At 38.9% G+C, this 24,329-nt stretch overlaps 1 protein-coding gene and 1 long non-coding RNA gene across 4 annotated transcripts in view; both read left to right on the forward strand.

Moving 5' to 3' along the window:
- Positions 1–24,329, forward strand: part of PCCA (propionyl-CoA carboxylase subunit alpha) — a 369,494-nt gene that overhangs the window by 21,974 nt on the left and 323,191 nt on the right. The window lies entirely within an intron of this gene.
- On the forward strand, positions 968–9,445 carry LOC145720703 (uncharacterized). Its single transcript, XR_014143897.1, has 3 exons — positions 968–5,667; positions 5,889–7,373; positions 7,578–9,445. It is a non-coding gene; the product is annotated as an uncharacterized LOC145720703 (long non-coding RNA).

Here is a 24,329-nt window from a genome sequence, read left to right on the forward strand (position 1 = left end):
TGCAGACAATGCGTAATGGAAAAAATTGGCTTTTAAAGATGATTATGCAGTTTTTCCATTGGTCCCCTTTCTCCTGTTCTGTTCTTCGAAATTGTCTTCAGTATTGTCTTTTTTTGCTCTTCTGTGTGAATTTTAGGATAAGCTTATTAGACACATCCACCATTTTTTAGCTATTGTGAACAAGACTTCTATAAACAAACTAGTACAAGTCTTTGTGTAAACGTATACTTTCATTTCTCCTGGATAAACACCTAGGAGTGGAATTGCTGGGTCATAGGGTAAATGAGAGGTAAAGCAGCCTTTTCCTGTTGGGACAGTCAATCTGTTTGTCTGGAGAGTAAATATATTTTAGACTTTGTATGGTCTCCTTTGCATGTTCTTTTTCTTCTTTTGACCCTTTAGAAATGTAAAAACCATTCTTAGCTTGTGGGCTATAAAAAACAAAACAACCCCCCCCCCCCAACCAAAACTGTCCTTAGATTGGATTTAGCTTGTGGGTGGGTGGTATTTTGTCAACTCCTGGCACAAATAGATGCATTTTTTTTTTTTTAAGATTTTATTTATTTATTTGACAGACAGCGAGAGAGGGAACACAAGCATGGGGAGTGGGAGAGGGAGAAGCAGGCTTCCCGTGGAGCAGGGAGCCCGATGTAGGGCTCGATCCCAGGACCCTGGGATCATGACCTTAGCTGAAGGCAGACGCTTAACTGACTGAGCCACCCAGGTGCCCCTAGATGCATGTTTATAAGAAGCTGCCAAACAGGTGTCCTACATGGTTGTGTCATATTCTGTTCCCACCAATAATGTCTGAGTGTTCATGTTGCTCTGTGTCCTTGCCCACACTTGGTTTTATCAGTCCTTTTTTTTTTTTTTTTAAAGATTTTATTTATTTATTTGACAGAGACACAGTGAGAGAAGGAGGACAAGCAGGGGGAGTGGGAGAGGGAAAAGCAGACTTCCCGTGGAGCAGGAGCCCGATGTGGGGCTTGCTCCCAGGACCCTGGGATCATGACCTGAGCCAAAGGCAGATGCTTAATGACTGAGCCACCCAGGTGTCCTAGTCCTTTTGATTTTTGCTATTCTACTGGTCATTATGTGTTCTCATTGTAGTTTTAATTTAAATTCTCTGATGAATATTGATGTTGAGTACCTTTTCATATTAATGGCCATTTATATTCTTAAGTGTTTGTTCAAACCATATAATTGGAAGAGTAGTACAGTGAATACTTGTATACCCTTTTCCTGGATTCACCAGTTGTTAACATTTTGATACGTTTGCTTATATCTGTATCCACATATATAAGTATATATTATGTTTCTTTTTTTTTTTTGCTAAAGAATTTGAAATTAAGTTACACTGTGGCATTTCACCCCTAAATACATCAGTATTTATTTCCAGGAAAAGGATATTCTCTTACATATACCTTATCAAAGCTAGGAAAATTACCAGTTATTCTATAGTAGCATATGCAAACTGTATTCAGATTTCCCCACTTGTCTCCAAATGTCTTTATTTTTTAAAAAAATATATTTTTTAAATTTATGGGAGGGAGAGAGAACAAGCAGGGGGAGTGGCAGAGGGAGAGGGAGAAGCAGGTTCCCCACTGGTCAGGGACCCCGATGTGGGGCTTGACCCCAGGGCCCTGAGATCATGACCTGAGCTGAAGGCAGATGCTTAACCAACTGAGCCACCCAGGCACCCCAAATGTCTTTATTTTTTTTTAACTTTTTTTTTTTCTTTTAATGTATGCTCTACACCCAACTTGGGGATTGAACTCATGACCCTAAGATGAAGGTGCTCCAATGACTAAGCCATCCAAATAAATGTCTTTAATATTTTTCTTTGACTTACGGTTCAATCAAGGTTCATGAATTGTATTTGTGTATTATGCCTCTTTAGTCTCTTAATCTAAAATAGTCCTATCTTTCCTCCTTTCTTTGATTTTCATGATACTGATATTTTGAGGACTTCATGCTAATTGGCTTAGAGATATTCTGGATTTTTTGGATTGTTTTCTCATGAATAGATTGTTTAAATATTTTTTGAGAAGAATACTTCATAAGTTATCTTACTATTGTATCCTATCAAGAGGTTCATAATGTTGGGTGGTTCTGGTTACACTAAGTTTGATGACTTGGTTGAGGTAGCTATTATCAGGTTTCTCCTCCTTTTTTTCTTTTGAAATTTTTTTTCCTCTTTTGAAATTTTTTGGGGGTGAATCTTTGACACCATGTGAATATTTGTCCCCCCAACAACCTCTCATCTAATATTTTTGCATCCACTGATAAAAATTATCTGACACAATAATTTGGTTACATTTGTCTTATGCTGTCTGTTGAGAAACATGTCAGATCTACTCCATTTTGAATCTGTTTTTTGGTATTATCTTTTTTTCTTAGGTATTTGAGGCCTCCTTTCATGTCCTACTCGTTTTTAACTTTATTTTGAAGCTTCTATCATACTGCTGTATTATCCTAAGTTCCTAGTGTCTATTTCTGACTTTTCTTTGCAGTGGACAGTCTTCTCACGAGGTGTGTGGTTTTTGGCTTATGACCTCCTATTTGAAATCTCTGCTGTTGAATCCCAGCATGGTTTGGGTTGCAGTTATGGCCCTGTTGGTTGGGTGCTGTATTTGTTTCTACCAGGCTCTTCAGGGCATCCCTCATCAGGGACTACTTTTTATATTAATTTATTGGCATGAGGTTTGCTGAATAGATTTTTTACTTTGAACCACAAAGTTTAAATATTTGTCTTCCATGTACTTAGTAGATTGATATTTTTCTCCCCTTTTCACTTAGGATGTAATTTTTTGAGCAACCTGGCCTTACGTAGGGAGTTTTCCTTCTAACCTTTAACTCCTTTCTCTCAGAGTTAAGACTCAGTTCTTTAGATTCTTTTTTTTCCTTACTAGATTACCAGTTTTTTATAAAAGGATATAGCTCAGAAACAGCCAGATGGAAGACCTAAATAAGGCAAGGTATGGGGAGAGGGCAGGAAGCTTGCATACCCTCTCTAGGCACACCATTCTGTTTGAATCTCCATGTGCTCACCAACCCCGGTTCTTTAGATTCTTGAGATTCCCCACTTCACTCTCCATGATTAGCTGTGCTATCGGCTCTGATGGATACTGTCTGGCTTTCAACTTCCTCTTTGTTTTTGATCCCTGGGGATTGCTTGTAGTTTCTTGTAAGCCAGGTTGTTCATTTAAAGGATGTTTGTTAAATTTAATCTAGAGATTTAGGTGCTTGTAGGGAGGGTTTTCAGGTTATCTAGTTGGCTTATTCTTGGATAGTCTTAAAAATAGTATGATATCCTATCCTCTGTTGAGGAAGTTGTCCTGCTTTTTTTGAGAAGTGAAGACTGATAGAGAGCAGTATCAAAATTGGACTTAGGAAGGCAGTTCACATATACTGATGAGATTACTGCAGCTGCATCCGGGGAATGAGGCCAGAGTCCACAAGCAGTATAATGCACTGCTTTGGGAAATGGTCAGGGCAGGAAAGGCAAAATGGGAATTAAGCCTCTTACCAAGTCATGAATTATCTTTTATGTGTTCTCCAGGCCCTTATTATTCTTTGGAAAGATTTTTAGAGAATGGTTTATAAAGGGAAGATAGTCCTAGTGGAAGACTGTATCCTGCTGGAATTTTGGATTGTGTTGTAGCTCCAGATCAATTTGGGAAGTGTTACTATCTCAACATTAAGTCCTCCTATCCACGGATGTGGATATTCCATTTGATGGTGTTCCACTTTGGTTTCTTTAATTTCAGCAATGTTTTGTAGTTTTCAGAGTATAAGTTTTGCACTTAACTTTGTTATATTTATTAGTATTTAGTATTTTTGATATTAGGATGGTAATTTTTTTAATTTCAATTTTTATTAATTACAAGTTAATAGAAATACAATCAACTTTTGTATAGTGATCGTGTGTTCTGTAACCTTGCTGAACTTGTTTATTAGTTCCTCTGCGTGTGTGTGTGTGTGTGTGTGTGTGTTTAAACGGATCCTTAGGATTATCCCCAGAAGACCATGTGCAAATAGAAATAGTTTTACTTCTTTCATTTCAATCTGGGTGCTTTTTATTTCATATTCTTGCTTAATTTTCCTGGCTTTAACCTTTAGAATGATACTGAAGTAGTGAGAGTAAGCATCTTGTTTTGTTCCTCATCTTTGGGGGAAAGCATTCAGTATTTCACAATTAAGTTTGATTTAGGCTCTGGGATTTTCATAAATTCCCATTATCAGGTTGAGGAAGTGCCTTGGTATTTCTAGATTATTGAGTGTTTTTTCATGATTGGGCATTGGATTATTTCAAATGCTTTTTCTGTGTCTACTGAGATAATGTGATTTTGTCTGTAGTCCTAGTGATATGGTGTATTACATTAATTTTTGGATATTAAACCAGCCTTGCATTCCTGGGATATATCACACTTGGTCATGGTATGTAGTTTTTTTGTATATGTTGCTGGATGCATTTTATTAGTGTTTTGTTGAGAAGTTTTCATCCATGGTTATAAGAGCTATTGATCTGTAGTTTTCTTGTGATGGCTTTGTTTTTGGTATTGGAGTGAAATTGGCCTCATAAGTTGGGAAGTATTCCCTCATCTCCTGTTGTTTTGGAAGAGTCTGTGAATAATTAGCATTAATTATTCCTTAAATGTTTGGTAGAATTCACCAGTGAAGCCATCTGGGTTTGGGCTTTTCTCCATGGGAAGTTGTGTTTTTTGTTTTACTTTTGAAGATTTTATTTTTTATTTTCTTAAAGATTTTATTTTTAAGTAATCTCTACACTCGACATGGGGTTTGACCTCACAACTCTGAGATCGAGAGTCGAATGCCCTACTTACTAAGCCAGGCAGGATCCCTCTGTGGGTAGTTTTTTGATTATTCAGTCTCTTGTTAAAGGTTTATTCAGATTGTCTATAGTTGGTGTCTTTTTAGGGATTTGTCCATTTCATCTAAGTTATCTAGTTTATTGATAGGATTATAGTATTTCCTTTTTATTTCTGTAACTTTGGTAATAATTTATTTTATTCCTGATTTTTGGCATCTGAGTGTTTTTTCCTTGGTCACTTGAACTAAAGGTTTTCAATTTTATTGATATTTTCAAAGAGCCAACATTTTATCTCACCGATCTTTTTTTAATTCTCTACCTCATTTATGTTTAGTCTTTATTCCCTTTATTCTGCTTGCTCTGGATTATTTTGCTCTTTTTAAGAGTTTCTTTTTTTTTTTTTTTTTTTAAGATTTACTCATTCACTTAGAGAGAGAGAGAGAGAGGCAGAGAGCAATCCAAGCCGACTCTGTGCTGGGTATGGATTCCGATGCGGGGCTCTATCCCACGCTCTGAGATCACGACTCTAGCTGAAATCAAAAGTTGGAGGCTGAACTGATTCTGCCACATAGGTTCCCCTTAAAAGTTTGTTAAGGTAGAAGATTAGGTTGTTGACTTGAGGTATGTATATATGTATTTATTTATATTTATTTTTTAAGATTTTATTTGACACACAGAGAGACTTGAGAGCACAGCAGGGGGAGCGGGAGAGGGAGAAGCAAGCTCCCCGCTGAGCAGGGAGCCTGATGTGGGGCTCGATCCCAGGACCTCGAGATCATGACCTGAGCCAAAGCAGATACTTAACTGATTGAGCCACCTAGCCTCCCTTTGAGGTCTTTCTTTTTTTTTTTTTTTTTTTAAAGATTTTATTTATTTATCTGAGACAGAATGAGAGAGAGAGAGAGCACATGAGAGGGGGGAGGGTCAGAGGGAGAAGCAGACTCCCCGCCGAGCAGGGAGCCCGATGCGGGACTCGATCCAGGGACTCCAGGATCATGACCTGAGCCGAAGGCAGCCGCCTAACCAACTGAGCCACCCAGGCGCCCCCTTTGAGGTCTTTCTTAATGTAGGTGTTGAGCTGTATGCATTTTTCTGTTGTTTAGCTGCACCCGATATGTTTTGGTATTTTGTTCTTCATTTTTATTTTGAAAGTATTTTCTTATTTCCCTTGTGATTTCTTTTTTGACCCACTAGTTATTTAGGAGTGTGTTTAATCCACATTTTTTGTGAGCTTCCCAAGTTTTTCATTCCTCATTTCCTAGTTTCCTTCTATTTTGGCTAGACAGCGTGCTTCCTATTTCCTTCTTTTTCTTTCTTTCTTTCTTTAAGATTTTATTTATTTGTTTGACAGAGTGCCTGCGCACAAGCAGGGTTGGGGGCAGAGAGAGAGGGAGAAGTAAACTCCCTGCTCAGCAGGGAGCCTGATGTGGGCTCAATCCCAGGACACTGAGGACACTGAAGGCAGATGCTTAACCGACTGAGCCAGCGTCCCTCTATTTGTATCTTTTAAAATTTCTTGGTGTTTGTTTTATGGTATAGCACATGTTTTATCCTGGAGAATGTTTCATGTGACCTCTGGGGGCGCCTGGGTGGCTCAGTCATAAGTGTCTGCCTTCGGCTCAGGTCGCGGTCCCAGGGTCCTGGGATTGAGCCCTGTATTGGGCTCCCCGCTTGGCGGGAAGCCTGCTTCTCCCTCACCCACTCAGCCTGCCTGTGTTCCCTCTGTCTCTCTCTGTCAAATAAATAAATAAAATCTTAAAAAAAAAAAATAGAATGACTATTCTGTTTTGTTGGAGTGTTCTCTAGATGCCTTTTAGGACTGGTTGGTTCACTGGAATACTCAAGTCTTGTGTTTCCTTGTTGATCTTCTGGTGTTCTATCCATTATTGAAAGTGGGGTTTAACATGCTTTTAAAAAATGTTAAGTATTTATTTTGCTTTGCTCAGAGTGCAAAATTGGTGACAATTATAGGCCTGTAACTGTGCATGAAAGAGCCTGAATAAGGTAAGAGATCACTGACAAAGGGACTCTAGGTTGTTATAGAAGGAATGGAGTAGGGTGTTCAGGTAGAGATTCTCACAAGAATTCTTTGCAGTTTTCAGTAAGCAAGAAATTTTGACACTACTTACTTAAATTGCTGTAGACCGAGAGAAAGAAAAATAGATTTCCTTTTAGAAAATACTTATTTTTTACGAAGCCACCATAATAACTCAGCAGTCAAAATCTGGGCAAAGATAGTAAGCGAAAAATAAAATTACAATGACTGTCATATATTGATAGAAGAATACTAATAGGAAATAGGATAACATAATTTATTTAAATAGTATGCTGCAGCCATGCAGAATGTATTCATGACATTTTGGTATGGTTCAATATTAGAGACTATTAATTTAATTGAATGTACTAATAAGTTAGTAGAGGAAAACTAGATGATCGTCTTGATAGAAGCCGAAATGTCATTACAAGAAATTCACTGTCTTCTTGTAAAATTCTTAGTAAAACAGGATTAGATGGCATGCCGCCTTCCCTTAATAAAAAGGTTAGGGCACCTGGGTGGCTCAGTTGGTTGAGCGACTGCCTTTGGCTCAGGTCATGATCCTGGAGTCCTGGGATCGAGTCCCGCATCAGGCTCCCTGCTCGGCGGGGAGTCTGCTTCTCCCTCTGACCCTCCTCCCTCTCATGCTCTCTGTCTCTCATTCTCTCTCTCAAATAAATAAATAAAATCTTAAAAAAAAAAAAAAAGGTTATACCTCATAGGAAGCATTCTTATGAAATTCAGGATGAAGACTGATAGATTTACTATCACTACTATTATTTAACAGCATTTGAGAAGTGCTAGGTAATGCAGTTAGGCAAGAGTTGTAAAATGGTGGGAGGGAAAGGCAGAAATAGTAAGATTGTATTGAGTTTCTAGTTACACAGTTAACTGAGTAACCCTTTAGAAATAGTAAAAAAATAAAACTGGTAGTTAAATAAATCTATAGCTTTCCTATATGTATATTAACAAGGTAGAAAACACAACTTAAATGTAGCTTCATAGAAATAGTGGAAAATGTAAAACACTTTGATACGAAATTTGTAAGACTTATTTTTGTATAGGGAAATTGAATAGTATAAATATTATTTGGAAGTTAATGTACATTTTTCTGTTATATCCTAACATGTAAACTTGCAGAATGACCTAGCCAATTCTGCGGAGAATTGAAGAGGGGCCTATTCTAACAGATACTAAAGTACATTTTAATACCTTATCATGAAGAAATAATTAGGGCCACTCCATAAAACTTTGAAACAAGGAGAGACAGGTCTATGGAGTAAACTCATTAGATTTTAGACAGAGGGCTGATACAGGAGAACTTCTTGATGTGTTGAAGAGGGCCTTATTATTATATTAGAAGGCAGGAGAGGTGGATTCTAGGCTTTTATACTACTAATCTGTGATTTTAGGTAGTCCCAGAGAAGTTAAGAAATGGAAAAGACAAGAAATGTTTGGGTTTAGTGAGTAGGACTTTCTAAATGGGAAGGTGGATCCTCCTTCATTAGTTTGGTGGATAATGGGAACAAAGAATTGGTGAACTTAAAGGTTGTACTCAGGGGCACCTGGGTGGCTCAGTCGGTTAAGCAGCTGCCTTCAGCTCCGGTCATGATCCCAGGGTCCTGGGATCGAGCCCCACATTGGGATCCTTGCTCTGCGGGGAGCCTGCTTCTCCCTCTCCCTCTGCCTGCCTGCCTGCCTGCCTGCCTACCTACCTGCCTACCTGCCTGCCACGGCTCCTGCTTGTGCTCTCTCTTTCACTGTCTCTCTCTCTCTCTCTGTCAAATAAATAAAAAAATCTTAAAGGTTGTACTCAAAATGCATGTTAGATTACTATTTACTTTTACAACTTTATTTTTTTAAGTAAAAAGACTAGTATGCTTTCCCATGTGAAATAGCAAAACATTGTTATATTTATATCAAACCTCTGAAGGTATGGTTTTGATTTTTCTTAAAATGGATTAAATGATTCTGTATTTTAACCTTTGACTATATTTTCTATCTAGACTCTTAAACTGAATGTATCAATGTTTTGTTGCTTTGTGTATAATAATTTTGGATTTAAATGAGAAATACCTGATATTGACTGCTTTAAAACCAAAACTTAAAATCAGGGAAGTAGTCATCGTGACTCACATCTTGGTCAGGCAGCCTGCTGTTTGAAGTATGATTCCTGGTGGGTATTATAGTCTTACCCTTAGGATTCAGTAATGAGATTGAGCGGGGGTTTCCTATGAGCACTCTGGGATGATTGACAGTAAGGTGAGGGGAATCATCACTTAGCATGCCTACCCTTGATAATATTTCCCTGCTGTCTGGGGAGGTACTGAGGACAAATAGGACTTCGTGATGTCTATGTAATTAGTGTATGTTGGTTCCAGCTGAACAAACTGGAGGGTAATGATCAGGTAAATGAAGAAGGAATACATTAATGTAGGCTAAGGTATAAAAGACCTTTGGGAAAACCTTATAGAAATTTTATGGGGTTGTTAGAATATCTTTATTTTTTTATCTTTGCATTTTTTTTTTTTTAAGATTTTATTTATTTATTAGAGAGAGAGAGAGAGAGTGAGAGCAGGAACACAAGCAGGGGGAGTGGGAGAGGGAGAAGCAGGCTTCCCGTGGAGCAGGGAGCCCGATGTGGGACTCGATCCCAGGACCCTGGGATCATGACCTGAGCCGAAGGCAGCCGCCTAACGACTGAGGCACCCAGGCGTCCCTATCTTTGCATATTTTAATGTTTGTCTTTATATATTATTAATATATTTGTTAGAATATCTTTAGTTTTATCTTAGATGTATAGAGATGAAAGCCTTTTAAAGGTAAAAACCTCATGCATTAACTTTTTATCATTTATATGGTATACTTTTCAGAATATTTTTCAACCTTTAAGTATTTGGAAAAGAGTTGAAGTTCTTGAGTTAAAAATACATTTCACAATCTGTTAAGAACTTAATCGTTGATCCTCAAATAGGAATAAACGACTAGGGGCAGGTTTGTAAAACCTTGGTGTTGATAACTGAATTCAGGTGACCATTTATTATATATGTGTGTGTAGTTGAGATGGTGTATTTAAATGACATTTTCTTAAATTGCTTTTACCAGTACAGAATATTTTAAGATGATGGCCATGAGGGTCCATGTTTCCCAGTTGGTCATAATTCATTCAGAAATATTGCCAGTCATTTAGATTGCAATAGAAAAGCTATAGGATTCCTAATTCATTCTTGGTATAAATACGGATTGCCATTGTTCAATGTGAAGTTTTCTTATCAGAAACATAAAGTTGTACAACAAAGCCTCTGATAGTTACTGCAATACTACGTTTAATGGGAAGAGAGGAATTGGTTTCATTAATGTGATTTTGGACCTTGGGGTTTTGGTAATTAGGTAATTAAAGGGTTTTTAAATGGCATACTTGCTTTAAAACTTGTTATTGTTCACTTTTCTTGTGAAACTTAGTGCTTTCAGTAACCTTTTTGGATTAAGAATACAATGTATCTACCTCTGCAAATTTAAAACACTAGACTTTACAGTGAAGAACTAATCAGGAGAAGAAAGTATATGAGACGTTCAGACATTTTCTATTTTTGCTTTTATGGTCCTTGGAAAAATATATTTTGCAGAAACATTATACTATATCAATTTAGAATGTTTTGATTATCTTTGGCTTGGATAAATTACTTTCTCTATATTTTTGGGTAAAATGGAATAGGTTAGGATTCCTGGTAGGGATTTGTTCACATTAATATGGCTCATCAGGGACATTATATTTAATTGGAGATCCTGCAGAATAGTAACAGGAGGCTGAAGAGAATTATTTAGCATTAGCAATGGCTCGTCTGGGAGTTGTGCACTAATCAAGGAGCTTGAGTGTTAGCAGTGGGGATGATGGGAATTATGACGATTATGACATGTAAGCATGTCTGTGTGCGAACTGGACAGGCAATGAGTTAATCAAGAAGTATATTAAATGGCTCCCATGCTGATTCATTATTATCTACCATAGTGCCTGTCAGGTTGTGTATTTAAGAAATACAATTATTGCTGAATTCAGTATGTATAAATTCAGCCACCATTCTTTGTTTTTCAATAAAATAACCTCAAATTACCTAATACATATAAAAATAGAAAAATGAACCAACCCTGCTGATTGTGTGATTCATGTATTATAGTATCTCTCTCTCTTTTTTTAACACTTTAGAGTGAACCCTTAATTTTAGATTCATTTAAAAATTGTTTGCTTTGCTCTTTCATATATTTGTTTAAATACTCTGGCTTATTTCTACTGCATAAAAAGTTTGGGTTCAAAAGCAAAATTTTTATATCTTTATTTTTCAAGATGAAAAGTAATTCCAGTATTTCCAAAAGATATTAATATTTAACATATGAAGCTGCAGACAAATCAAAGCATTAATCTTTCCACCATCAAAATGCTCCAAAATCAGGGGGTGGGCGTGGTAGCGGTAGACATTTCCTTTGCTTTGGTGGGTGGTCTCTTTGTGCCAGGTAGACCCATTCTGTACCCACCATGGTTAGAGCCCTCTGTCATGAAACTACCAGTTAGGAATGCTAGAAATGTACATATTTTGGGGTAATGGAACTAATAAATTGAATTCCTTTTAGAAAATAAATTGAAATACAGCAGAAATCCATGAGCAAACTGGATTATATCTATAGGCAAATTTATAGAGTTACCGTACAGATGAATACACAGTTTCTTTCTTTTGTTGTAAGCACTGCCAAATTTAATAAAACTTTCTACCAAACTGTGACCTTCATGTATTAATTAAAGCAATATTGTGGGTACTACTCAAAAGTGTTAACCTCGGGTGGTTGTTCTTGAAATCCATTATCTATGGAGTCCATATTAGTGGTCAGCTACATCAGAAATAAAACTTGCAACCAAGACCCTCCCTTGGGTGCTGTGAGCTCAGCAGGTTAAATCCTCAAAACCTGTCAAAGCTTCTTAAAAGACTGATAGTTTAAGCCCCCTGGAGTTAAAGGTAAACCAATCATTCCAGTTAGGAAGGACTAGGACTTTCTTTAGCAGCAATGTAAAAATTACATTTGGGCAGGAAGAAGGAATTTATATCAGTTTCTTCATGTATGAATTATTTTATTGACATGTGTGTTTGCATACTTGCTATTTAACTTAAAAAAATTCCAACTTTAAATCTGTGGAAAGTAATTTGTGAAAATTTTCATTTCTAAATTGGAAAAGGGTATCTCAAGACTTTCTCGATTTTGTTAACAAAACTGAACTTTTACCGATATTAAAATTTTAATTTAAGACCAAAACATGGTGAAATACTGTGAGTATATTTTGTTTTTGTATATTTCAAAATTTCTGGCAAAATTTAAACAGCACAGTTTGAAAAAGAACATAATGTGTTTCAGTGTAGTTAATGCCTGATGGTAGGAAAAAGCACTTACGGACTTTTTTTTTAAGCATCTATTTAAGAAGGTTTAGAAGCTCTGTTTTACTGAGAAAGGATATGTCAAAAAATATTTGAAAATATAACTTAGCTTTATATTTATTTTTATCTTGTTAAATTCTAATACAGTTAACATACAGTGTTATAGTAGTTTCAGGTGTATAATATAGTGATTGAACAATTCTATACATTACTCAATGTTCATCATAAGTGTACACTTAATCCCCTTCACCTGTTTCACCCATTGCTTCACCCACCTCCCCTCTGGTAACGGCCAGTTCATTCTCTATATTTAAAAGAGTCAGTTTTCTTTTTCTTTTTTTCTTCATTTGTTTCTTAAATTCCATATACGAGTGAAATCATACGGTATTTGTCTTTCTCTGTGACTTCTTTAACTTAGCTTTTTACCTGCTAGATCCATCCATATTGTTGTGAATGGCAAGATTTCATTTTTTTAATGGGTAATTTTCGTGTGTGTGTATACATGTACCACATCATCTTTACCCATTCACCTATCCATGGACACTTTGTCTGCTTCCATAATTTGGCTATTGTAAATAATGCTACAGTAAACATAGCAGTGAATCCTTTGAATTAGTGTTTTTGTATTCTTTGGGTAAATACCCATTTGTGGAATTACTGGATCATATGGTAATTTTATTTAATTTTTTGAGGAATCACCTCCATAGTGTTTTCCACAGTGCCCGAAATCAGTTTGCATTTCCACCAGTGGTGCGTGAGGGTTCCTTTTTCTCTACATCCTTCCTAACACTTGTTGTTTCTTGTCTTTTTTTCCTTGAGATTTTAAGTAATCTCTACTCTCATTGTGGGGCTCAAACCCACAACTGTGAGATGCCCCACTGACTTAGCCAAGCAGCCCTTGATTTCTTGATTCTAGCCATTCTGACAGGTGTGAGGTGATATCTCATTGTGGTTTTCATTTGCATTTCCCTGATGAGTGATGTTGAGCATCTTTTCATTTGTCTGTTGACCATTTATAGGTCTTCTTTGGAGAAATGTCTGTTCATGTCTTCTGCCCATTTTTAATTTGATTATGTGGGGATATTTGGTGTTGTATAAGATCTTTATATATTTTTTTGGAAAACTTCTTTTCTCGCTGCTTTTGAAATTCTTTTTTTTTTTCCCCCTATATAGGGGCAACTTACCTCTTTGGGTTTATTAGTCTTTTCTAAATATTTTATAATGAATATCTTTTTAACATTTTTTAAAATTTTTTATTTTTTAATACCCATCACCAGGCTAATCCATCCCCCAAGCCCCCTCCCCTCTAGAACCCTCCGTTTGTTTCTCAGAGTCCATGGTCTCTCATGGTTTGTCTCCCCCTCCTGTTTCCCCCCCTTCATTTTTCCCTTCCTACTGTCTTCTTTTTTTTAACATATAATGTATGAAATTCTATCTCTATCACTACTTTTTGTCACTTTAGTTACTATGTGTCCTGGTGTGGACCTCCTTGAGTTGATTTTGTTGGGGGCTCTCTGTGCCTCCTGGATCTGGATGTCTGTTTCCCTCCTCAGATTCAGGAATTTTTCAGCTTCAAATACATTTTTCGAGTTTTTTGCTCCTGTTTCTCTCTTCTCCTTCTGGGATCCCTGAAATGTGAATGTTATTAATCCTTGATGATGTTCCAGAGTTCCCTCAGTCTATTTTCATTTTTAATTAATTTTTCTCTCTCCTGTTTAGCTTGATTGCTTTCCATTACTCCTTCTCCAGGTTGCTGATCATTCTTCTGCTTCTTCTAGCCTTGTATTTATTGCATCTAGTGTCTTTTTTTTTTTTTTTGAGAGAGCACATACATGAGCGTTGGGGGGGTGGTGGGTGGAGCAGAGGGAGAGGGAGAGAGATAATATAAGCAGGTTCCGGCATGGAACCTGACGCAGGGCTTGATCTCATGACCCTGATATCATGACCTGAGCTGAAATCAAGAATTGGATGCTTAACCAACTGAGCCAGCCAGGGACTCCGCTCTGCCCCCCATCTAGTGTATTTTTAATTTCATTTACTGAGTTCTTCATCTCTGACTGATGCTTTTTATGTTTTGTCTTTGTTGAGGTCTGAGGTCCTCCACTCTTTTTCTCAAGTCCAGGGAGTATCTTTATGACATTAGTTTAAGTTCTCTATCAGGCATATTACTTATTTCTGTTTCATTTAGCCTTCTTGCTGTGAGTTTTGTCCTGTTGTTTCATTTGGGACATATTCCTCTATCTCCTCATTTATCTGACTCTGTGTGTCTGTTTCTCTGTGTTAGGAATGTCAGCGATGTCTCCTGCTCTTGAAGGTAGTAGCCTTATGAAGAAGAGGTCCTATAGTGCCCTGCAGGGCAGTGTCCCCTGTTCACCAGAACCTGGCACTTCAGGGATGTCCCCTGTGGTGGTTGTGTATGCCCTACTATTATGACTGAGCCCTGTTTGCTCTCAGTCCAGTCATCTTCGGTGGCAGTCTTTGCCTGTTGTGGATAGAGTTTGGTCTTTGTGTTGTTAATGGGCCAGGCTGGGTCGCCTTGGGTTTGAGTTGTGCCGGACCGGGTGTTTGTCAGAGCTGCAGTAGCACTGAACTGTAGGGTGCTTTCCCTGTGTTGTCCCCTGAGATACCTTTGTTGGTGGGCAGGGCCTGTAGTCAGACCAGATGTCTGTCCCCATCTCTCTGGGCCCACAGTCAAACTGGTATGTATGGTTTCCCTCCCCTTCTCTGGGGCTGGAGTTCCTTTGCAGTGGCACTGGCACATTTTGGGCTGCTTGCACATCGCCACCTTTATAGCACCACTTTGGATGGACTTTTGCCAAGGGTGTGTTAGATGGGTGGTTCCTAAGAGAATTTGGGGTGGGGTGTCAGGAAGGTCTGTGCTGGTCTGCTTTAGGAAGAGACCTGCAGCCACCTGGGAAAATTCCTTCCGAGCCGGGCTGGGTTAGAGGGGGTGGGTCTGCAGAAGGCCATGGGTTGGGGTGTGCCGTTAGCAAGCCAGGTGTGGAGTGTTTACCCTGCACTGGTTCCTGCAGGTGTCTGTGTCTCTAGGCTAGCGGGGGCGTTGGGCGGAAGGGAAATGGCACCTGCCAGCTCTCTCGTTCTTGGAGAAGTCTCCCAAAGATCCCTGCCCTACTGACTGAGCTAGCCAGGTGCCCTGGAGATTTTTTGTTGTCTCTCTCTTACTGAGTTCCACTTTAATTTCTTTATGGTCAGAGAACATACTTTGTGTTTTGTTTCTTTTTTATGTGTTAAGGTTTATTTCATGATGCATGTCTGGTGTATCTTGGTGACTTTCATGTGTACTTGAAAAAACTTCCATCATCTGTTGGATGGATTAGTATATAAATGTCAGTTAGATACAGATGATTCATAGTGTAGTTGCTATTTGCGCTGATTCTGTACTGCTAGTTTGTTGCCTGTTACTGGGACAAGAGTGTTAGATTCACCAACAATAATTAGGTATTTGTTTCTTTTCAGTTCTGATTTTGCTTTATGAAGCACTGTTGTTAGGTGCTTATGTGTTAAGGATTTATATATTGTTTTATTAAATTGACTCTCTTTTTTTTTTTTTTAATTATGTTAGTCACCATACAATACATCATTGGTTTTTGATGGGGTGATCCACGATCCATTGTTTTCGTATAACACCCAGTGCTCCATGCAGTATGTGCCCTCCTTAATACCCATCACTGGGCTAACCAATCCCCCCTCCCCCCTCCCCTCTAAAACCCTGTTTGTTTCTCAGAGTCCATAGTCTCTCATGGTTCATCTCTCCCTCCAATTCCCCCCCCCATTTTTCCCTTCCTTCTCCTAATGTCCTCCATGCTATTCCTTATGTTCCACAAATAAGTGAAACCATATGATAATTGACTTTCTCTGCTTGATAAATTGACTCTGTTATTTAATGGTGTTCTTAGTTTGCTTTGTCTGATAGTAATAATGGCATTCCAGCCTTCTTTCATTGAATATTTGCATGGTATCCTCTCCCTCCTCCATTTTACTTTCAACCTATGGGTTATAATCTACATACTTAACTTTTCATAACTTACTTTGAATCCATGTTTTATCACCTCAGTTGGAGTGTAGAAATCTTTCTATCACACAGGCATCTTTACTCTTACCTTTTATGTTATGGTTCTCTTATGTATTTACGTACATTAAAAACTCCATTAGACAGTCTTTTGCTTTCAACAGCCCAACACATTTAAAGAATTCAAAAGAGGGGCGCCTGGGTGGCTCAGCCGGTTAAGCAGCTGCCTTGGGCTCAGGTCATGATCCCAGGGTCCTGGGATCGAGCCCCACATCGGGCTCCCTGCTCAGTGGGAAGTCTGCTTCTCCCTCTTCCTCTGCCTCTCCCCCTGCTTGTGAACTCTCTCTCTCTTTCTCTGTCAAATAAATAAACAAAATCTTTAAAGAATTCAAGAGGATAACAATTGCTTATTATATTCACCCAGATGGTTGCTATTAGTATTCCTCTTTCACTCCTGAAGTTCCAAGTTTCCTTCTAATATCATTTCCCTTATATCTGAAGAACTTCCTTTAGCCCCCTTTTTTAGAACTGATCTGCTGGCAATTAATTCTCTTTGTTTTCCTTCCTCTGAGAATGTCTTTCTTGGAGGTGGGTATAGAATTCTGAGTTGATATGTTTTTTTTACCCCACCAGTTTAAAAATACTGTGCTACTGGGGTGCCTGGGTGGCTCAGTTGGTTAAGTGCCTGCCTTCGGCTCAGGTCATCATCTCAGGGCCCTGGGATTGAGCCCCACGTCGGGCTCCCAGCTCAGAGGGGAGTCTGCTTCCCCCTCTTCCTCTCCCTCTACCCCAACCCCGCTAATGCTCACTCGCGCTCTCTCTCAAGTAAATAAATAAATAAAATCTTAAAAAATAAGAATACTGTGCTACTTATATAGAGAAGTTGAATCACTATGTCGTACACATGAAATTCATGTAACATTGTTTGTCAGCTATCCTCAAAGTAAAAAATTTAAGGGGCACCTGGCTGGCTCAGTCAGTAGAGCATATGACTCTTCATCTTGGAGTCATTTGTTTGTACTCCACATTTTGGGGGTAGGGTTTACTTAAAAAAAGCTTTTTTTTAATTAAAAACATAAACAACTCTTGTTCTAAAAAAAAAATTAAAACCACTGTGCCACCTCTTTTTTGCTTCTCTGGCTTCTGATATGAAATCTATAGTTCTTTAAAAAAAAAAAAAAAGACATCTGTAGTTCTTTGAGTAATTATTCCCCTATAGTTAATGTGTTGTTTTTCCTCTTTTTGTTTTCAGGATTTGTTTTCTTTGTCTTTAATTTTCAGTGGTTTGGTTAGATGTGTTTATTATTGATTTCTTTTTGTTACCTTTTTTGGGGATTTGTTAAGATTCTTGAATCTGTAGTTTTATGTCTTTCACAAACTTGAGTTTTCAGCCATTTTTATTTCATATATTTTCTTAGCACCATGCTGTTTTTCTTTTTCTTTTTGTTCTGTGATAACCTGTATTTAGGCCTGTTGTCATTATGCCATAGTTCTCTGAAGCTTTGTTAGTTTTTTCAATTTTTTTCTCTTTGACTCAGTTTGTATAATAGATTTCTGTTGACTTCAAGTTAATTGACTCTTTGCTATTGAGTCCATCCATTAAGTTTTAAAAAAACTTTTTGGTTATTACGTATTTAAGTTAAAGTTTCTGTGTGTTCCTTTTTACAAATTCTATTTCTTATGGTTCCTCATTTGTTTCAAGAATGTTTACTCTTGTATTTTGGAGTATTTTTATAATCACTTCCTTAGTCTTTGTCAGATAATTTCACCAGTTTTGTCATCTTGACTTTGATGTCTATTGATTATCTTTATAAGAGTTGAAATTTACCTTGTTCTGGGTGTGCTAAGGAATTTTGGATTGTGCAGTTGACCCTTGAACAACACCGGGGTTAGGGGCACCAAACATCTGTACACTGAAAAATCCACATACAAGTTTTGACTTCCCCAAATCTAATAGCCTTCTATTGACTTACCTGTAACAGTCAAGTAGCGTGTGTGCATGCGCGTGTGCACACATACACACACACACACACACATTTCAGCTTTTAGAAACTGTTTATTTCCATCAACCTTATTTCCATTTTGCTTGCTTTTGTGGAAGTGCAGCTTAAGACTCAGTGGTTGTTCCTAGCTATTCAGTGGGCAGAACAGTGGGAGCTGCAGACCAGTCTTCAGCGGCAGGCTCTGTGTTCCAGTCCTCAGTAGGGAACTGCTGACGAGGTACAGAAGGCCCCTGCATGTCTTCAGACCAGTCTGCGACTTCCCATTGAGTTATCCATGAGCCCAGGAGCTGGAGCAGTCCATTCACTGTGAAATTCCTCCACAGCCTTTTCAGCAGTGGCCTGCTTTTCAGTCTCTTGAGGATCTTTGGAAAAGTAGAGATGAGGCATGACCTCCCAGATTAACACATATTTTGTATCTTATATGTATTATATGCTATACTCTTACAATAAGCTGGAGAAAAAGAAAATGTTACTAAGAAAATCATAAGGAAGAGAAAATACATTCACAATACTGGGGGAAAAAAAATCTATGTATAAGTGGACCTGTGCAGTTCAAACCAGGTTTGTTCAAGGATGCAGCTGTCTTTTGGATATTGTATGTATTATGAGATTGAATCTTAAATTCTTGAGAGAATGTTCTTTTTGTTTTAGCAGCAGTCAGCATGGTTGGCTTCAGAGTGAATGTTGTCATCCTTTTTCTGTTCGATATAGGCCTTTGTATGTCTCAGAGGTGTAATACCATCTAGGTAGTCCGAGATCTGTGGTCTCTTAGTTGAGTTTTAAAATATTTTTGGTATGCTTATTAGGATCATATCTATACATGCCCAGCTTAGGGATGGGCCCAGGAGTTGATAAACAACTTTATTGGGTCACCTCACGCTAGCTTTTCCTTTGTTATCTGTGCTAGGCCTTCCATTTTCATTCCTCTTACTGAGAAAGCTGGGATTTGGGTTACTTTGCATTGTTACATCTGTGTCTATGTTTATGACCAGGTGTTGAGAGTACAGGGGGAGACTAAGGAAAACTGTTTTTTTTACTCACAACACTTCTGATGCTAAATATGTGGGGTTTTCCCCTCATACCAAAAGCCAGTTCTCTGGCTCTCTGGACACCAGCTGGACGTTGTACAATTTAATTCAGCACTAATACCAACTACCTGAAGTTAGATCCCGCAGGTTAAGGCTTGTGGGACTGCCCTTACTTCAGATGTTTTCTTAAGTGCTGGGTTATCACTTGTACTTTTTCCCAACTGGCTATAAATCAGGGGTTTCTACAGCCCCCTCCTCAGGTTTGATAATTTGCTATCATGACTCACAGAACTGAGGCAAATACTTGACTTAACATTTACTGGCTTACCAGAAATGATATCCTAAAAGATACAAATGGATAGCTAGGTGAAGAGGTACATAGGGCAAGGTCTGGAAGGGTCTTGAGCACAGGAGCTTCTGTCCATGGAGTTAAGGGGTGCCACCTTTCTGGTATGTGGATGTGTGTTCACCAACTCAGAAGCTCTCTGAATCCCATTGCTTAGGGGTTTTATGGAGGTTCCATTATGTAGGCATGATTGATTAAATTGTTGGCCATTGCTGATTAACTCACTCCTTAAGTCCCTCTCTTCTCCCCTGGGGTTAGGGGAAGGAGGTTGAAAGTTCCAACTCTCCGATTGTGCCTAGGTTAATCTGGTGACCAGCCCCCATCCTGAAGCTATCTAGCCCCTCCGCCCCCAGGCATCTTATTAGCATACAAAAAGACACTTATCACTCCGGAGATTCCAAGGATCTTAGAAGCTCTTGTGTCAGGAACTGGGGTCAAAGACCAAATATTAGAACAAAAGATGCTCTTAGCACCCCTATTTATCAGGAAATAACAAGGGTTTTAGAAGTTCTGTGTCAGGAACTGGGGGCAGAGACCAAATACATATTTCTTCTTAGGTCAGAAAGAAAAAAGGCAGTGGGAATTGACCTACCCTCATGGGACTGCAGTTTCACTGATGGAAGAAGAATGTTCCTTCTCTGACTGTTTTGGCTCCTGCAGGCTCCCATTTTGCCTCTTGGCTCCTGTTGCAGCCATAGAATTACTTGGTGGCTGGGGCACAGAAGAATCAAGTTTAAAACAATAACAAAAAAAACTCCTGGGAGATTTCTGTAGTGTTCTAAGTCTTAGGAGCTCCCTTTTTTGCTTTTCGAGTCAGAAGTATAGGGCTTCTCCTGGAACTCTCCCTGTCAGCACCCCAGTACTTACTTTGGGTATCAGATTTTGTTGATTAGGCAGGGGGGGATCTTGGAGAAAGTGAAAACTCACCACTGGTTTTTAGTTGAAGTTTGTTCTTCCTCGATCTGCCTGCTACTTCTCAAGTTTCACAAATAGTTGATTCGTGTATTCTGTTCAGATTTCTTAGCTGCATTTAGTGGGACAGACAGAATGAACTACATTTACTCCATTTTACTTGTAATTAGAATGACCAGGGGTGTTTTTTAAGAGTCACTTAAAAACAAGTGTGGGAAGGCATTTGATGTAGCTGAATGGCTGTTTGTGTCCGATATTATGCTGTATATCCTCTATTATGGAAAAAGTTTGGTTAGAAAACAGAGGAAAAGAAGAGGTTTTCATTGTTAACAGCACTGCCTGTTAAGTTTTGTCTGAGATTTGTGGGAGAGAAAGCATGTTTATAGCTAACTGCTTAGACTGGCCCAACTGCAGCAACCTCCAGTAAGTTGCTGTTGGTGAAGTATAACATTCCTCATATGCACATTATTTTCTTTTCATAGGAGCTAAACGTTGAGAGACACCGACTTCCCAGTTAAGGCCTAAACTCTTTACTGGGACATTGAAGATTGCTTTTGAGGTGGTTTCCCTTCTAGTCTTTCTTTCTCTTCCCCCACCCTCTCCCATCAGGACTTCTTTATACACCTTGCTGTCAAGCTGTTCTGGGGATGTCTGGATAGGCTGGAGCCTTTCCCATTTCCATGACTTTGAGTACAGAAGTTGTCCATTAGTTATTCTCTTTGCTTTTTTTCCATTTATTAGAAATTCCCTTTTATACTTAAAGAATGGATTCTTCATGAAATCATTTTCTGTGTTAGCAATGTTTACATGCTCCAGTTTATTACTTCTGATTGCACATGGTGTAGAAGTCTGCCTTTTGTTCTAGCCTGAACTCTTGGAAGGGAGAGAACTGTAATGTACCATCTCTTTATACCCTGCTGTAGCAGAGTGCCAGTGATAAATGTTGGAATGAGTCAGGGAAGGGAGAGGGAATCGTTCAGGGTCTATTTAATGGTAAAGGGATATGGTGGGTGGAGCATAAAATAGTTGAATTATAAAAGAGAGTGAAAAGCAGAGACTAGTACTGTATAAATGGAATTAGAAGCTTATGTTTTGGGGGAAGATGTTTTATTACTTTGGGTTTTAGAAATAATACTCAGGTAGTCCTTTTCCTTGTCTTTTTATTCCGTAGTTTTTCTTTTGGAGGGACAGCTTTTTCTCTTGTTCTTTCTGTCCAGAGAGCCAGCTGCCACAGATTTTTCTATCTTGTGTTGTCCAGATGTTCCTCTTAATTTGAATACATTTATTTACTCTTTCATACAAAAGAGGCATGTGGATAGCTGCACCAAGTATTCTTTCCTAAGCCAGCCAGACATTTGGATTTGGAGAAAAGTTAGATTTTGAAGTGAAAGACAAGTAGCTTGTGCCTATGAAACCGGTTGTTCATGTCTTCCTTGCCCATTGATGTTGCCAGGTTGGGCGCCGTTTTACCTCTGTCTTCATAGTACGTCTTGTGATGAATCTATTTCCCAAAGTAAGGACCGAATTCATCATGAAATCTGAGATGCAGTGAGCCTTCGTACAGACTGGAGTCTCTACCGTGGTACTTCAGTGCCCTTGGGAAGCTCCCTGAACTTAGGCAAGCTTGGGCTTTTATCTGGTGACATTCGGCTGTGGCCTTGCAGGGTGGACCAGGCTCCCTGTGGGGAGGCAGTACTGTGGGAGGTGGGTCATGCTTCAACCCAGCAGGTAACTTGATCTCCCCTGACAGACACAGTTGAATTCTTCCTCCTTTATGACTCCCATTCTCAACCTTCTATGATGCTTTAATTCCAGGGAAGGTGGAAGATGGGAGCCCTATCTTTGCCTCAGTCCTGATTCCCGAGCTCTGTTTATCTGATTGTGCTTCTCATAGTCTCCAGACTAAGTCCTCAAAGAAGCACTTCTCAGCTTTTATTCTGTTCCTGATAGCTAGGACCAGGCATAGAGCCACAAGTAAATTCAGTGATTGGCAGAAATCACTTTGGATCTAATTATTGAGGTTAATTATTAGGCTTGGAACTCATTCAAAGTACTCATTCTGACCTCTGGGTGGAGAAGAAATTTTCTTGTTTGGGAGATGGTGAGGAAAAAGATGATTTATTTTTAGAGAGAGAATAAAAACATTTCCCAAATGTTTTTGGTGGCTTCATGTGTCCTCTCCCTGCTCACTGGGAATGACTGTGCTGAAAAAAACATTTTGAGCTCCTTAACTGCTTTTCATGATTGCTGTTTCAAGTAAGGGAGCTAACTGTAGAGTGCCAGGAATTTTAAGGAGAGGACCATTTGTGTGGTTGATTTTGCTATTTTTTTTTAAAAAGATTATTTACTTGAGAGCGGGGGAGAGAGCGAGCACGAGCCCGCCAGTATGGGAGGGGAGGGGCAGATGGAGAGGGAGAATCTCAAGCAGACTCACTGCTGAGCACAGAGCCTGAGGTGGGGCTCCATCTCAGGACCCTGAGATCGTGACCTGACTGAAATCAAGAGTCAGGGGCTTAAGTGACTGAGCCACCCAGGCACCCCTGATTTTGCTATTTTTAATAGTCATCTAAAGCTCTTGGTGAGAAAACAAGCAGTCACAACTATAAGTCAAGGGCTTTCATGTCCTTTGTGAACCCAGCAGCAGTATTGGACGATTTGGGGAGTGGAATCTGAGGTTGGAAAGCCAGCTTTGGGAGCTTCTGCAAATGCCTTGGTATCTGGTGGAATGGCTGCTCTGAAAAGGACCTCTGCCATTTGCTGCACTAATGGAGGAATGGTAGCAGGTGTTCCTTAAAGCTAGGTTGCATTTGTGGCCTGCGGTCATTTAGGAACTATATGATGATTTTCACATACCCATTTTGATACCAGATTAGATTTGCAGTAAGGATTTGTTGATATTTTTCATGACCATCTTAAAAAGTTTTAACTGTTTCATTTAGAAAATAATATTCACAATTTTTGATTTTTAAATTAAAAATATACATGCTGTATTTCCTGTGGTAAGAAATACAAAATTTTAAAGAGTCCTGACATCTAATTTAAGCTGTTGGGATAAATTGGACTTCATCTTCCTGTCCCAAATTCCCAGGGAAGAGAAATATTTAAAAAACCAAAAGAAAAATAACCAGAATTTTAGTGCAGAATAGCGGGAATTATGGTCCTGAAAACGATGAGGCATTTCTGAAGGAGACATGGCAGATGTATTCATTCAGCAGAAAACCCCGGTCTAACACACAGGCAGGGGAAAATGGCTACAAAAGGTGGAACAGCTTCAGAAGAGAAAGATCCAGAGCAGGAAGGGGAATGTTGGGCAATTGACAGGATGTTTGGTTCAGAAACCTCATTATGATCATCCAGCTGGGTTATTCCTCCATGCTGAGCGTCTGTCAGGGGAATGGTTGGTAAACTGTAGAGCCATATCTTGGAATTCTTTAGTAGCTAAAGAAGAATGAGGTACATCTCTACCTATTGACAGAACATCTCTAAGACATATTAGGGATTGAAAAAGAACCTGTGAAATGGCACTAGAATAATACTGTTGATGTTTATTTATTTTTATTTTATTTTATTTTTTTTCTTCAAGATTTTATTTATTTATTCATGAGAGACAGAGAGAGAGGCAGAGGGAGAAGCAGGCTCCCAAGGAGCAGGGAGCCCGATGCGGGACTCGATCCCAGGACGCTGGGATCATGACCTGAGCCGAAGGCAGACGCTTAAACAT

Source organism: Leptonychotes weddellii, chromosome 3 (assembly GCF_054177405.1).
Source record: "Leptonychotes weddellii isolate Sample4059 chromosome 3, ASM5417740v2, whole genome shotgun sequence".
NCBI lineage: Eukaryota > Metazoa > Chordata > Mammalia > Carnivora > Phocidae > Leptonychotes > Leptonychotes weddellii.